At 38.2% G+C, this 16,067-nt stretch overlaps 1 long non-coding RNA gene and 1 pseudogene across 6 annotated transcripts; one reads left to right on the top strand and one right to left on the bottom strand.

The window, feature by feature from the left end:
• Positions 1 to 622: 622 nt before the first annotated feature.
• LOC112085359 lies at positions 623 to 12,754 on the bottom strand (annotated as a pseudogene).
• Positions 12,755 to 13,128: 374 nt separating this feature from the next.
• On the top strand, positions 13,129 to 15,310 carry LOC18014355. 6 transcript variants are annotated; one of them, XR_002898813.1, is made up of 6 exons: positions 13,129 to 13,327; positions 13,409 to 13,541; positions 13,817 to 14,030; positions 14,137 to 14,270; positions 14,352 to 14,532; positions 14,975 to 15,310. It is a non-coding gene; the product is annotated as an uncharacterized LOC18014355 (long non-coding RNA). The 6 variants fall into 6 exon arrangements; XR_002898814.1 differs by having other exon boundaries at positions 13,140 to 13,327; positions 13,409 to 13,618; XR_002898812.1 differs by having other exon boundaries at positions 13,141 to 13,327; positions 13,804 to 14,030.
• Positions 15,311 to 16,067: the final 757 nt, after the last annotated feature.

The following is a 16,067-nucleotide window of genomic DNA, read 5'->3' on the forward strand; positions in this document are numbered from 1 at the left end:
GGGAATACCTGTCTTGTTTGCTTACCAAGTAAGCATGATCCGCATATTTCCCTTTCGATGTTTAGCTGAGGGATTCCTTGGACAAGCTCCTTTTGTATCATATTCTTCATGGTTTCCAGATTGATGTGTCCCAATCTGGCTTGCCATTTACCTGAATCACTCATTGTTGCTAGGTGTAGGCACGCATTATCTGTTATCCCCATGCGAACTTTGTAGAGACGATTCCGTGATCTGTTTGCTTTTACAAGTAGTTTTCCCTCACTGTCATGCATTGTCAAATAGTCTCCTTTCAATCATATATCACATCCTGATTCTGTGGCCTGACCAAGGCTAATTATGTTGCTCCCCAATTTCGGAATGAAATAAACGTTTTTCATCACTCTTGGATCCCCATTCCTATCAGTAAAGCATATAGATCCTTTTCCTTTGATATCAATTCGTGAGTCATCTCCAAATCGTACCTTTCCGGTAACAGAATCATCAATCTTAGTGAAATATCTTCGATCACCTGTCATGTGGTTACTAGCGCCATTGTCTAGATACCATATGTTTTCTTCCCCGATGTTTGTCTCATATTTGCTTGGCGTGCAATTCTTTTCATTCAAGTAGACCACCTCGTGCATTAGGAGCTCATCTGCATATTTGGTATCCTCTTTATTGTTTTCTTGTGTCTCCTGCAGCTTGAGTAAACGATCCGGGCAACTTGAAGCATAGTGACCTTGCTTGTCACACCGATAACAGGTAATCTTAGATAAATCAATATTTCTTGCTTGATCTCTTTCACAATTAAAACGACCACGGCCTCGTCCTCTTGAGAACCGTCCTCCACATCCTCTGCCCCTGTTTTCACCATTGAATTCTTGTCTTTGAGATTCTGTATTTGTATACATCCACTTGGTCTGGTCTTCCTGAGATTCCCGTTCTCCTCAAAGACGCATTCTTCGTAAGCCTTTAGACGTCCAATGATGTCTTTGAAAATTGTGGTATTAAGGTCCAAGACTTGTTCAAGGGACGCCACTATGTGTATATACTTCTTTCGAGGAAGAATTTTGAGAAACGTTTTAACCAGCTTAGGTTCTACAATATTTACTCCTTAGGCAGAAGATTTTGATGAAATCTCGGATAGTTTTCCAGAGAAGTCATTGATTGTTTCATTATCCTTCATCTTCAAGCGATCGAACTCTGCCAAGAGGGTTTGTAGCCTTGCTTCTTTGACCCTCTCGGCTCCCATGTGTCTCGATTTCATTGCCTCCCAAACCTTCTTTGCCGTATTTAGTTCACCAACTTGTAGAGACGTCTCTACTTCTATAACATCCCAGACTTTGTGTACTTTGAGACATACTCACATTCTCATAGCCCAAACTGTGTAGTTTGTTGTGTTGAGCATGGGACATTGAATTGAAGATAGTCCTCCTCCTTCCTTAGGTTTGTCAGCCGCCGGCACTATATCTCCCATGGTGTTGTATTTGATAATCTTCGTATTTGAACCCTAGATGAAGCTCTGATACCAATTCTAGAATTCAAATAAGACAACTTAAGAACTCAAGGATTAAAGAACAACTTTTCTTTATTAGCTTTAGAGAACTCTCTTAAAAACTAAAGCTCTCAAATCCACAAACTCATAAGGTCTACCACAACTTTGGCAACTCTTATATAGATGAAAAAAACTTATCCTAATAGAATTATTAATTTCTTTTTCTTAGATAACTCTTAAATATATTCCTAATCCTAAAAGGAATTATCTGACTTGATCACCAAGTTAACTTCAAGCTTAAGTCAACATTGCTCGAAGATTCTATGAGGAATGTATTCTGGAAGGACAACGTGGCATGGTCTGTCTCCTAAGGTTTAGGACTTTCGAAAAAGAAATAGGTACAAAACCAAGAATTTGAATCTGCATAGTATAAGTCTAATAAACAAAATATCTGAACCGCATATTGTTTAACTTGACAGGTGCTCAATAAACCAAGATGATATGCTCAACTGCAGGTGGTTGGTCAGAGTTCATGTTTAATCCATGGTTATGCGAGGCAAGTGAATTCAGATCAATGTAAGTTTGATTTTTGTATAGCATGGTATTTGCACTTAATCAACACTGAAGCTTTGTAACTCTCCATTTTTCAGCTTTATGCGCAAGATGCGTTATCGATCCTTAATAGCCTTTATATCTATGGTGTCAGGTTTCAGATTTTATTTATTTAATCTTAAGCATGAACTATCTCTCAGAAGTCCTGGTTTTGTGTTTAGAATTTTCAGAGTAGCTCCATGTTTTGTAACTATGAACTCCTCGTGCATTAGGAAAAAAAAAAGAGGATTACTTGTGGGCCAAATCGTGCCATTCGTATGCACCACAACGCACTACATGTACATCAACTAACTTTCTTGATAAACCCATCAAAAATCAACAAAATAGATAAAGCCCAATAAAAAGTATATACTGCATATAAGATCGAACCATCATCTCGAATTGCCCAAGTGCTTCAAAATTGTCCAGATCCAAAAAGGGAACACTGTAGATCAATAAGCCCACGGCAAATAACTAATCTTATAGGTAAAATGTGTAATGGGCACACAATTATCCAAAGATCGTGAGAATAATGGGCCTCTTGGCCCATTTCGTTATCAGTTGCAAAATACACGATTACTCGTGGGCCAATCGTGTGCCATTCGTAATCAACAAGATAAAGCTCAATAAAAAGTATCTATTGCATAAGATCGAAGCCATTACCTCAAATTGTTGAAGTGCCTCAAAATTGTCCAGATCCAAAAAGGGAACACGCTAGATTAATAGGCCCACGGAAAATAACTAATCTAATAGGTAAAATGCGCAATGGACACACAATTATCCAAAGATCCCAAGAATAATGGGCCTCTTAGCCCATTTTGTAATCAGTTGCAAAATTCACAGGACTTGAAACCAGCTAACTCGATTGTCACACGCCAAATCCTAAAGCCAGTACAAAACACAGTAAACTTAAAAACCAAACATTCCAAAAGCATTGAACAATTCAAAACAAAATGTGAACACTAAAAGCCGATAGTGCATTTTCCTAGACATTGTTTTGCTTGTTCGCCTAAACAACGTCCCCGTCGTCTTCATTTTCCTCACTATCGCTGACGTTGATGACATCCTTTATCTGGTAGACTTAATCGATGTTAAGCTCGAACCAAAACCGAGAGATGCCTCCTACATCTCTAAGAGCTGAATCACATAACGAAGTTTTGAATCATTAAACCCAACAATTTTCAGAACGCCAAAAAACTTAGAATGACTGTATAACCCAAGTCATAAACTAACCATCATTGTGAACACGCCAGTCACTTAAAACAAAAATGGTCGATCCATCCCCCTCATAGATATCCTTCCACTGCTCATAGATCCCTCTTGCGATCAACTCCAACACATAGCCCCTTGCATCAAAACATAATTTTAGATCAGCCATAGTCCTTCCGTCCAAAATTTCATCGAAGCTAAACTAATACTCACTCCGTGTCTCTCAACCAAAAACAAACTTGGCATACACTCCTATTTACTGGTCCATCCGGAGCAGTGCCGACAACTATCTCAACTTCTCCAACATGATCAACGATTCCCACCACGTCTACAAACACAATTCCTTTCAAAATTCGAACTCCGAACACTTGTATCCAGAACACAATCTAAAGTTACAAGAAGAAACAAAAAATGAAAGAAAATGAAGAAGATGTGAAAGAAGAAAGAAAGATAAATGTAGAAGATGATGAAAAAAGATAAGAAAAATACAATAAAAAAGAATACACACACAAAATCTTAGAACATACCACAAGAAGAAGATGAATAAGGACGAAAAACTGACGTCTGTCTTAATTCAATTGGTTTATGAGTTTTATACATTTATTTAATAAGTATTTGTATTTTTAATTTTGGATGGTGTTTTCTTTTTTGAGTTTGTTTTATTTTTATCATATATATCTTAAATGTTTGTTTTAATTCTCTGCATTTGATTAATTTCACATGGAGATATATATCTCTATGTAAGTAAGAAAACTTACATATCAACTTACGTATTGTTTACCCATTAATTATGAATTCTACAAAATTCAGATGTCTAAGTACAACGTAATTTTCTTGATCACGTCTGAAAACCCGTACATTTGTATGAAAATAATTGGCAAATATTTAGAAACCAAATTAAACAGCATATATAACTTCAAAGATAATTTATAAGCGTTTGGAACATATAGATATTTTAAATGTAGAGCTTAGTTAAAGGAAGAGTATTGGGTCGCAGAAACAACTTCAAATTCGATCTCAACTTTCAAAGTGTCTTCATGGTCCAAATAAGACTTTCGTAGTTCATCTATAGACACATAGTGATCCCAACCAAATCTTATTCCTGGTTTTTCGATCCACCAGTCCACTGCAACAAAATAGAATATGTAAGCATTGGTTAATCAAGCTTCACGAACGCCAAATTAATCTTCTTATCCATGATAAATTTCCCCTCATAAGCTGGTGTTAACCTTTTTTTCTTTTTTTTTTTTAAGTTTATGAAAGCTCCGAAATAAATAATGTAAACGTAGAGTTTTATAACATACTCTTGTATGTCAAGTGATTTGATCCACGTGGGTCTTGAACTTTCAGGTCTGCTTGCACGTAAATCTTCTCATTTCAACTTTCCTACAAGAAAACATGCCATATTTCTACGAAAACATTTGGTAAGAATATTTTTTTATCAATTTCTTACACAATTATGACGAAAAATAAAAGTGGTAGGAAATATGTAAGGAATTAGGTAAGGAATTTCCTACGAACAAAAATATCAAAAAATGGTAGGATATATCCAACCAATAACCTACCAAATTTATATTCGTAGAAAATACGATCAAAATTTGGTAGGAAAGTTGTAGGATTCAATTGACTATTACACTAGTAGAAATTTCGTAGAAAATTGTCCTACGGGTTTCCTACTAAATATTGTTTGAAGAAAAATCGTAGGAATTTTGTAGAAAAATATGTGTTTTGTTTGTCCCACATCGAAAAGTTAAGAATTTAGATGAAGAAACTGCACTAAATAGAGCAAAATTAAAATTTTCTATGGATTGTTTGAAGGAAAATCGTAAAAATTCTATAGAAAATTATGTTTTTTGGTTTGTCCCACATCAACAATCTAAGATCATTTAGGTGAAGAAGTTCTCTATAAATAAGAGTCTTCACTTTCTCTCCCTCTAGTTAATAATTACTTAGTCAAATTTTAGGCTCATAGTAATTAGAGAACTTATTTTGTTTTTTCTATATATTTTATTAATCAAATTTATAATTAATTTCTATTTTAATTTAAATTCAATTTCCGAATAATTTAATTTTTGATTTTATAAAATTATATTGGTAGAAAAGTAGTAGGAAATTGGTAGTAAAAAATTAGTAAAACAATCATAGAAATTAGGTAAGTAATGTTTTGTAGGAAATTGGAAGGAACGCTAATCGATAGAAAATGGTTGTAATTTAGTAGAAAAGTTCTACTAAAATTTTCGTAGGAAAACTGTCCTACCAACATTTTCGTAGGAAATTTTTTACAATTTTCTTACCTTTTATAATTTCTGCCAGCCGATTTCCTATGAGAAAATTTCGTAGGAATTTGGTAAAAAAGAGCCGTTTCCTACGATTTTCTGATGATATTTTTCGTAGGTTTTCGGCATGTTTTCTTGTAGTGTTAAGAACTTCACCATCCGCTAAAAACAGAAAAATGGATAGCCATTTACTATCTGGTGTGGAGAAACCCTTGGGATACAACTTTAAAACCCTACAAAACGTTATTATCCACTTGTTAGACCATGTACATTAGAGGGCTTCATTAAGAGTTACTTAAGATAATTATAATAATTTTTTTTGCTTTAAGGATAACTTATCACTTAGTGCTCCATTGGTGGATTCGTTAAGAGTTGCTTAAGAATAAAAAACAGTTTTTATAAATTTTTTTGATTTTTATTAACTTAATTTTATATTTAAACATTCATTTTATATAAAACAAGATTTTAAGAACATTACAAGGAGTTTTAAAAAATCAAAATACAAATATTTAAATTGTAAAACCATTAGTTCTACCCTTGAGAAGTGCTAAACTTGTTCCATATATTCTCAATTAAATCCTCTTTCAATCGTTCATGTATTACTGGATCACGAATTTGATTTCGTATGCCAATAAGATTTCCGATGTTTGTCGACATATCTGTAGAGTACTCACTTTCCACTTGTGAAGTTCTGCTTGACTCTCCTTGTTGGAATTCTTCTATGTTATACTGAGTGTAGCCACTCCGTTCATTTTCTACTATCATATTGTGCAATATGATAGATGCGCGTATTATCTTGCCAATCTTTTCTTTATCCCAAAAAAGAGTTGGATTTCTGACAATTGCAAATCGAGCTTGTAGAACTCCAAAAGCATGCTCGACATTTTTTCGGGCAGGTTCTTGACAAGTAGCAAATAATGATTCTTTGTCACCTTTAGGCAGTGGAATAGATGGTATAAAAGCTGCCCATTTGGGATAAATACCATCTGTGAGGTAATATCTCATCTTATACTTGTGTCCGTTAATCCAGTATTGAACTTTGGGAGCTCGATCTTGTAATATGTCATCAAAAACAGGTGAACGTTCAATAACGTTAATATCATTTAAGGTACATGGAGAACCAAAAAATGCGTGTCATATCCAAAGATCTTGTGATGCTACCACCTCTAAGACAATTTTAGGTTTTCCAAAACCACGTGTATATTGCCTTTTCCAAGCGGTAGGGCAATTCTTCCACTCCTAATGCATACAATCTATGCTTCCTATCATCCCGGGAAACCTCCGTCTCTCTCCAATATCGAATAGTCGTTGAAGATCTGCAGGCGTGGGTCTTCTTAGGTACTCATCTCCGAACAAATGAATTATTTCTTCAGTGAAATTTTCCAAGCATAACAGTGTAGTACTTGCACCTAGACGGAGATATTCATCAACTGCGTCAACCGCACAACCATATGCCATCATACGAATTGCTGCCGTACATTTTTGGACCTTGGATATTCTTCCATGGCTGCCAAACAAATCAACCCAAACATCACTTTGTCAGCTATGAAAATGAAGACCCGAGAAGTGCATATTTGGTTAGCACAAGAATTACCTGGGCTGAGTTTAGAAGGAACTAACATCATCATCATGAATCCCTTGTGCTCTCTCTCCATTTACCCTCGCCAAAAAAAATTCTAAACAACATAGTCATCATCAACATTTACTTCATCATCAAAATAACATGATGTATATGCATACACTAAACAAAACCGATCATATACAGCACCAACCGATCATAAACATCACTAACAAAAGAATTACAACTCAAAATTTCTTCACCGATTACAAAGAACCGATCATAAACCTCACTACACAAAATACAGTCAATATCTTCATATCAACGCTTTCAAACTACTCTACTCTCGAGTATTATTCACACAGAATACCCAAAATTCGATAAACACAAAAAGGCCCATTTTTTTTTCGAATCAAAAACCCTAATTTTGAAGAAATTAGGACAACTGCTTACAAACAACACGAAACCCTAAAAGACTACTTACCTTCACGAGTCGATGGCCCGATCCTCCGGAAAACAACCGAAATCGTCTTCGATTTGCTCCGCCATGAAAATCGCATCGAATCGCCTTTGAAATCGCCATGGGAGAGAACTCTCGGGTTTTTTTCCAGAAAATGTCAAAGTGTCGAGTTTTTTTTTAACTCCACACACGTTTGAAAAAAATTTTAACCTCTGCCCAATCATTTTGCGACACATCGCCCATGAAACTCTCTATGGGTCGGTCCTAAATACCCTTGCAGAAGGGTCGACCCTAATTTTTTTGGGCTTCGTTTTCATTATTTTAACCCAGAATAATCCTTAGCAATCCATGTCCAATTTGTTAAGGGCGTTCAATGTACATGCTCTTAGCACTCTTACACAGTATACCCGTTTGTAGGTTTATGTGTACACGATTATTAGTTAAATTCTTAAAAGCAAAGAATGGTTCTATCACATTTACCAATTTTTCCTCCCTTTGAAAAACTGCTTGATGCGTGAGGATTCTCTATCTCAGAGAAATTCTTAACAATCCAAGAAAACTTGGGCTAAGGAAGATTCACATCGTAAGAAAGATTTTCCCATTTAGTTGGAGGTGGAACAACAATGATATCAACACCAAACTCACAATGATCTCCATCAAAGGTGTATCCATTTTATGATCATTGAATGTATCAAGAGGAAGCACTTGATATAGAAGTATATATGTAAAGGCTAGATTAGTCATTTGTAAATCCCTAATCATCATTATGCTCTCCTGTATATATTGTAATCTCATCAATCAAATGAATCATTCAGCCTTTACTCTCATATGGTATCAGAGCTACGATACCTAATTTTTTTTTTCCAGCCGCCATCTTTTCAAAACCTTTAACACCAAACACACAGCGACACCACGTCTTCTCTGGCAAGCTCTACTGAGACCGTCAATGTCTCTATAACCCCAACCCTTCTCAACGTTAATATGGCGAATGTCACACAGCTCACATCTACCAATTTTCTGATGTGGAGCCGTCAAATCAAGGCGTTACTCAATGGATACGACCTTGCTACTTACCTGGATGCCTCAGTTGCGATTCCACCAGCCACCATAACGACCGATGGTGTTGTCTCTGCCAATCCGACGCACTCTCTGTGGAAACGCCAAGATCAACTGATTTATAGTGCCTTGCTTGGTGCTATTTCCATGACCATCCGACCATTACTTTCTGCTACAACAACGTCGGCTCAGATCTGGACCGAACTTTCTGAGACGTACGCTAAACTGACGCGGGGTCACCGTAAACAGATCATGCATCAGATCAGAAACTTGACCAAGGGTACCAAGTCGATCAGAGAATACTTTCAGGGTTTCACTACCCGTTTTGATCAGCTTGCACTACTTGACAAACCGATGGACCACGAAGATCAAATTGATTACATACTCGCTGGGCTTCCGGAGGAATACAAGCCCGTTGTTGACCAAATTGAGGGCCGTGACACATCACCCTCTCTCACCGAAGTCCACGAAAAGTTGCTTAATTATGAACTGAAGTTGCAAGCAGCTGTTGTGCCATCTTCGTCAGCTCCAAACTCTGCTGATGTTGCGAATTACAAGGGATCCAACAACAACAATGGCAACCAAAGTCAATCCTGCAACACCAACAATCGACAAAACCAAACTTCGCAACAGCAACAATTCCAAAACCGATCGGATCAGCCCTCACCGCGAGGTTATCAAGGTCGTTGTCAGCTGTGTGGTGTTCATGGGCATACTGCAAGAAGATGCTCGCAGTTTCAGGTCTCTGGAGGCTCGTTCAATGCATCACCGCGGCCATACTCAAATCAGCCAGCTCCATGGCAACCGAGGGCTAATATGGTGACTGCGACGTCTTATAATCCGAACAATTGGGTCCTCGACAGCGGTGCTACACACCATCTCACCACTGATCTCAATAACCTCTCTCTCCATCAGCCGTACAACGGAGGAGAAGAGGTCACCATCGCTGACGGCTCATCCATGCCAATATCCCACACGGGTTCCACCTCCTTACCCACTCCTTCTCGATCTCTTGCCTTAACTGATATACTTTATGTCCCAATGTCCATAAGAACCTGATATCCGTTTACCGTTTATGTAACACTAATTAAGTGTCTATGGAATTCTTTCCTGCTCATTTTCAGGTGAAGGATCTCAGCACGGGGGTCCGATTGCTCCAAGGGAAAACTAGAGACGAGCTATACGAGTGGCCAGTTCCATCCAATAAACCCATCTCCTTCTTTGCTACACCATCCCCAAAAGCGACTTTACCATCCTGGTATTCCCGACTTGGCCACCCGTCTTCTCAAATACTCCAAAGCATTATTTCCCAGTTTTCTTTACCGATTTCTCATTCTTCAGAAAAACATTTTTCTTGTACCCCATGTCATATCAATAAAAGCCATAAGCTTCCCTTTTATTTAACACACGATCACCTCTACAAACCCTCTTGAGTATGTTTATAGTGATGTTTGGACCTCACCGATACTTTCTGTTGATGGGTTCAAATACTACCTCATTCTGGTGGATCATTATACACATGGTTGTATCCATTGCGAAGGAAATCTGATGTTCGCGCTACGTTCATTGCATTTAAAGCGTTGGTGGAGAACATATTTCAATGCAAAATAAGGACGTTGTATTCGGATAATGGTGGGGAGTTCGTGGCATTACGACAATTTCTTTCTCTAAATGGCGTCTCACATCTAACGTCACCACCACACACACCGGAAGATAATGGCATCAGCGAACGAAAGCACCAGCATGTTGTTGAAACAGGTCTGACGCTCTTGAAACAATCCTCGCTTCCAACACAGTATTGGACTTATGCCTTCGCCACGGCGGTGTACCTGATCAATCGCTTACCGACTCTGGTGATTGGAAATCTCAGTCCCTATGCCATGCTATTTAAACAGACACCAAACTACTTAAAACTACGCGTGTTTGGGTGTCTCTGTTTTCCTTGGCTCCGACCATACGGTTCGCACAAGCTGGAGCCTCGATCCTTACCGTGTGTGTTCCTTGGGTATTCACTCACACAGAGTGCTTACCTGTGTTTGGAAGCAAGCTCTGGTTGCGTGTACACATCTCGCCATGTGATATTTGTTAAATTGAAATTGGGCCATCAAACAGCTCGATGTTAATAACGCTTTTCTGCACCAAACGTTATCTGAGGAGGTTTACGTTTCACAGCCTCCTGGGTTCGTAGACAGAGATCGGCCACACCATGTTTGTCACCTTCGAAAAGCACTATACAGACTCAAACAGGCCCTTCGGGCATGGTATGACGAGTTAAAGAATTATCTTTGTGGATTGGGGTTTGTTAACTCGTTAGCGGACACGTCGGTGTTTGTGTTCATTCACGGTGATCAGATTGTTTTCATTTTGGTCTACGTCGACGATATAATTATCACTGGCAGCAGTTCCACTCTTATCATCAGATTTATTGATGCTCTTGCTAATCGGTTTTCCTTGAAAGATCCAACAGATTTGACATATTTTTTGGGCATTGAAGCAACAAGGACAACAAAAGGACTCCATCTGATGCAACGACGCTATACGATTGATCTCTTAATTAACAAAGATGAAGATGCTGGATTCCAAACCCGTGTTGACTCCCATGGCACCTGCACCGAAGTAATCGTCGTTCAGTGGTACCGCATTACCAGATCCGAAGGAATACAGAACCGTTATTGGTAGCCTCCAATATTTGGCAATCACAAGGCCTAATAGCTTACGCCGTCAAAAAACTCTCCCAAATTATGCTTGGCAATCACAAGGCCTAATAGCTTACGCCGTCAAAAAACTCTCCCAAATTATGCATCGACCGACAGATCTGCATTGGCAAGCCGCCAAGAGAGTCCTCAGATATCTCGCCGGCACTGTGTCACATGGATTATATCTGAAAGCTACTGCTCCGCTCTCTCTTCATGCGTTTTTAGATGCTGATTGGGCTGGGGATACTGATGATTTTGTCTCGACGAATGCATATATTTTGTACCTTGGCTCAACTCCAATTGCATGGTCCTCTAAGAAACAAAAAGAAGTAGCCAGAAGTTCTACCGAAGCTGAATATAGGGCAGTCGCCAATACTGCGTCCGAAATACGCTGGGTCTGCTCTCTCTTGACCGAACTTGGTGTCACTTTACCGTCCTCACCAGTCGTCTATTGTGATAACGTGGGCGCGATGTATCTCTCCGCAAACCCAGTTTTTCATTCACGAATGAAACACTTGGCATTAGACTACCATTTTATTCGCGATAACGTTCGCTCAGGTGCTCTTCGTGTTGCACATGTCTCGACTAAAGATCAACTTACCGATGCTCTGACTAAACCATTGCCGAGACCTCGCTTCCTTGAGCTGTTCGACAAGATTGGAGTTACTAAAGTACCTCTATGTTGGGGGGGGCGTATAGAAGTATATATGTAAAGGCTAGATTAGTCATTTGTAAATCTCTAATCATCATTATGCTCTCCTGTATATATTGTAATCTCATCAATCAAATGAATCATTCAGCCTTTACTCTCATACTTGAGGCAATTCCCACGTCGTTCTTAACTTCTTAATGTATTGAACGGCTTTGATTCCACATCTGGATATATACATGCATGTATATAATACATTCACAGATAAAGATAACAAATCAAAGATACAAGTATAGTAAAATATGTTCATACATACCTTGAATGGTAAAGTACTTCTTTTCTTTTTTGTTAGAGACAAAAAACCGGATATCTGCATTCACCTCCTCTGGTTGTGTGGACATGACTCATGAGGCTGCTATCTATTTTAACATACATTGAAATATATCCACTCCCAGTGTCATTATCGTTCCCTTTTGGGTATATGATCATTTTCCTGAAAGTTTTTTAAACAGTATTGAATACGTCATATAAAATACTGTACGATGATTATTTTTATAATATGAATGATATATGAGGAAAATGAAAATCAACAGGACTTGTCACACTAAGCAAATAGGTTATACGTACCATTTGTATCCATCGGAGGAGAAACGACTGGATTGGTATTTGCCATCAGAGTGGAGAGTTGAGCTTTGGAGTTGAGAGAGGATCTTGACTTTAATGGAATAAGAAGGTGGACGTTCTCTCCAACTCTGAACAGTTGTAGAAGATATGTTCGAACTCATTGATGTACAAAAATGCCTTCTAAATTTGTAACACAAGATATTCGAAAGGTATAATATATAGAGAGAGAGGTCCAAGAGGAATCGTTAACTAAGATACTAGTTACTTTTCGTTATTAAATATGTTTTTAGAAAAATAGATGTCTTGAAAATAACATTTCCGGGAAGGCGAAACATCTCTCTTAAAATTTACTGAGAATCTTATCTTATCTATACTATAAAACGTGCTTAATTCTCTCCAATTTTGTGATACGTCAGCATTTGTGAAAATGACACATGTCTCCTTTCATAGTTTGATGTTCACGCGCTTTAACTCATGCCTTCTTATCTTCCTCTCTTTAGTTTTAAATTTACTCTTGACATTAATTTTTTCCTGCGTTTGCTCTTCTACCCTTTCCACATTTATACGAAAATCAATTCGTTTTATTTTTCTCATCTGACCATTCGTACTTTAAATCTTCCAAGAGAAATATTGATACAAATGAGTGGGAGATTGGGTCTTCTCAACTTTGCCTCACTTCCATGGAAGCCACAAGCAAGGTCAGCGGCTTTAGACTCAAGAAAGAGACTGTGCTGGTAATTTTAAAATTCTTTGCCTCCGCCGTTCTGGATCTCGAGCCTTTCATTTTGATTTCCATTCGCTCTGCTTCGTCCTAGGGTTATTGTTGGCAAGATTGATCGTCGGAGCTTACGACCATGCCGCTTTTAGGCTCTTGAGGTTTAAAGGCGATTGTCAAAGGCGTTTGGGGGCCACCGTTTTCCCCCACAACATCGGACTCGGAGCGACTAGGTTTTTTAAATCCTGATTACCATTCTCTTTTACTTTCAGCAGAGCGAGATTTGCATGAACTGAACCTGGAAATTAAGGTCTGAGAACCTTTACAATCCGATAATTCAGTATTGTTTATAGTTTAAGCTCTCTAATTGTAATGGTTTAGGCTGAATTTTACTGTTTTTGTTTTTATGATGATCCTTGCCTTGTATAGGACATTCAAACGAACCTACTAACCTGATTTGGATCCACCTTGTAATCCTAACTTTGCTTCAATTAGCTTCTGATTACAGGGTCGTAGGAGTATTGAAGTGGCTTTGATTAGAATCTGTTTTGGTCTAAGATCGGTTCTTCTATTGGTGCCGTGCTGCGTGTAGATTGCTATTAATGTGATAACACTGTGGCTGTGATAACACTGTGTGTGGTTTGGTCAGAAGAATCGTAACCACAACTGAACTTGGAGTAAGGGCGACTGGAGTTCACTGGGCGTTTGCTTCCTATGAGGCTGTAAGTCACTTTTGTATACGTAATTCCCATAACGATATTGAAACATCATGACTTGTAATTATTGACTCAAACGTTTTGTTACTTTGTTCTTCCTAACGGTCTACAGAGATCCCAGATGGGAACGAAGCTATGACAGTTATGGTTAAGATGGTGGACTTGTCTGTGAGGTCAGCTCGCTTGTTTCGGGAGTAAAAGGCGTCCCACCCGAAGAACACCTAATCGGTTACCATTTTGTTGCAGGTGGGTATGTATATGGCTTCATATGTGTCTTTTAACAGCTATGATGTCATTTCTCATGGATTAGTTCACTACTTGTGATAGAAACAATGTGATCGCATGTGCAAAACACTTTGTTCGAAATGATGGAACCAAGAAGTAGACCTACCACCAGTAGAGTCAGCCGGAGAAGATAATGATGCTTTGAGGGGAAGATATATCACAAGATTTACTGCTGTTATCGTATATCATAGTTGTATGATTGTTGACCGTATCGACTTTCTCGGTAAGCTGTTTCTCATTCAATATTATTTTCTTCAACAAGCTTTTCCATTTTCATATTTACAGTTAGTAACCTTTTGTGATCCAGTTGATCATGGATATATTGAGATCATTTCCAAGAAACAATGAGATCTATCATCTATATACATATATATATATATAAATATATTGATCATGGATATATTGAAATCATTTGTAAGAAACAATGAGATATATCGTTAAACAGAACCAAGAGATAATAACACATTTTATTGGTCATTGTGGTGCTCTAGACTATAGAGGTTGATTTCTATTTGACACATTTTCTTTCCTACTTACAGCCTTCATTTTCTCCATCTCAAGTCTTAGAGCTGGATCCATCCGTCTTCGTCCAATTTTTAATATCTTTTGATTTTTGATCCTTAACGTATAAGTTTTTGTTTACAATCTTTATCTTCTCACGCTAGGTGCTTCTTCCACCAGCCGATTTGCGGTGTCCACTACTGCCACTCCTTGGTATGTATATGGTTTTCCCAATATTCATTAGGCTGAAAAAGTAAAGTTATGTACCTGGCAAGGCATCTGAGGTGATTGGAGAAACTATCAACGTTTTCTTGACTTGGATTCTTTGCTTTAGATTTGGAAATTAGATGTTTGGATGTTCTGACCTGGTTTACGATTGTGTGATACATATTTATCTTACTGTAAATCATATAAAACCTTAGCTGCCACTGTTGATGCTATTTGTGAGGAGATAGCAAATGATCGTTTCCAATCTTATTTCATAAATTACGTATGTTGCACCACATGAACTGACGCCATAACTTCTCGTCACTTTTTATTATGTGCTTCAATTACGTCATGATGTGCAGCTTGAAAATGTAAGAGTAGTAATACGGGAACTAACACAGAATACAACACAGGGATTTTCTCTTCAAAGATATTTCATTAGTAAATCTGTTTATAACTTACAAGTATACAGAACCCGATTTAGAGCAACCTCAAGACACACCTTGATTTGCTACACTAGTCTCACTTATTTTTGAATCGATACGTGATTCAAGAATCTCTCACCCAAATCTCTTAGCACACTAGCTCACAAAAATTCTCACAGATTTTCGCTCACCCTTTGCTAAATATTCTCTCAGTTGTGTTAAAGCCCTACATAGCTCTAACACGCCTATTTATACTCAATAGGACTTGCGGCTGATCCTCGCCTAGATTCTCCTTCTGATTACACCAAATCTTCATGAGAATCTTCGCCTTCCTTATCTTCTCCTAAGATAGAGGAAACTTGATATTTTCTTCAAAGATCCTCCAAGATACTCCAAGCTTCCTATCCACGCCAACTTCTCGTCTCTTGAAGTGTCCAGCACGTCCTGCAGCTCCAGCTCAGCTTCCAGCTCACCTCCACGTGTATAGATTGCTATGCAAGTCTTCCCGTGTCAGTTCCAGAGCTAGTCGGACTGCTACACGTGCTGCTCCAGCCTTATTTGCATCTTCAATCTCCCCCTTTTTAGCATATGTGCTCCACAAGTACCTGTTCAGGAAATCAAGACC

Source organism: Eutrema salsugineum, unplaced genomic scaffold, assembly GCF_000478725.1.
Source record: "Eutrema salsugineum unplaced genomic scaffold, Eutsalg1_0 scaffold_3, whole genome shotgun sequence".
NCBI classification, from domain to species: Eukaryota; Viridiplantae; Streptophyta; class Magnoliopsida; order Brassicales; family Brassicaceae; genus Eutrema; species Eutrema salsugineum.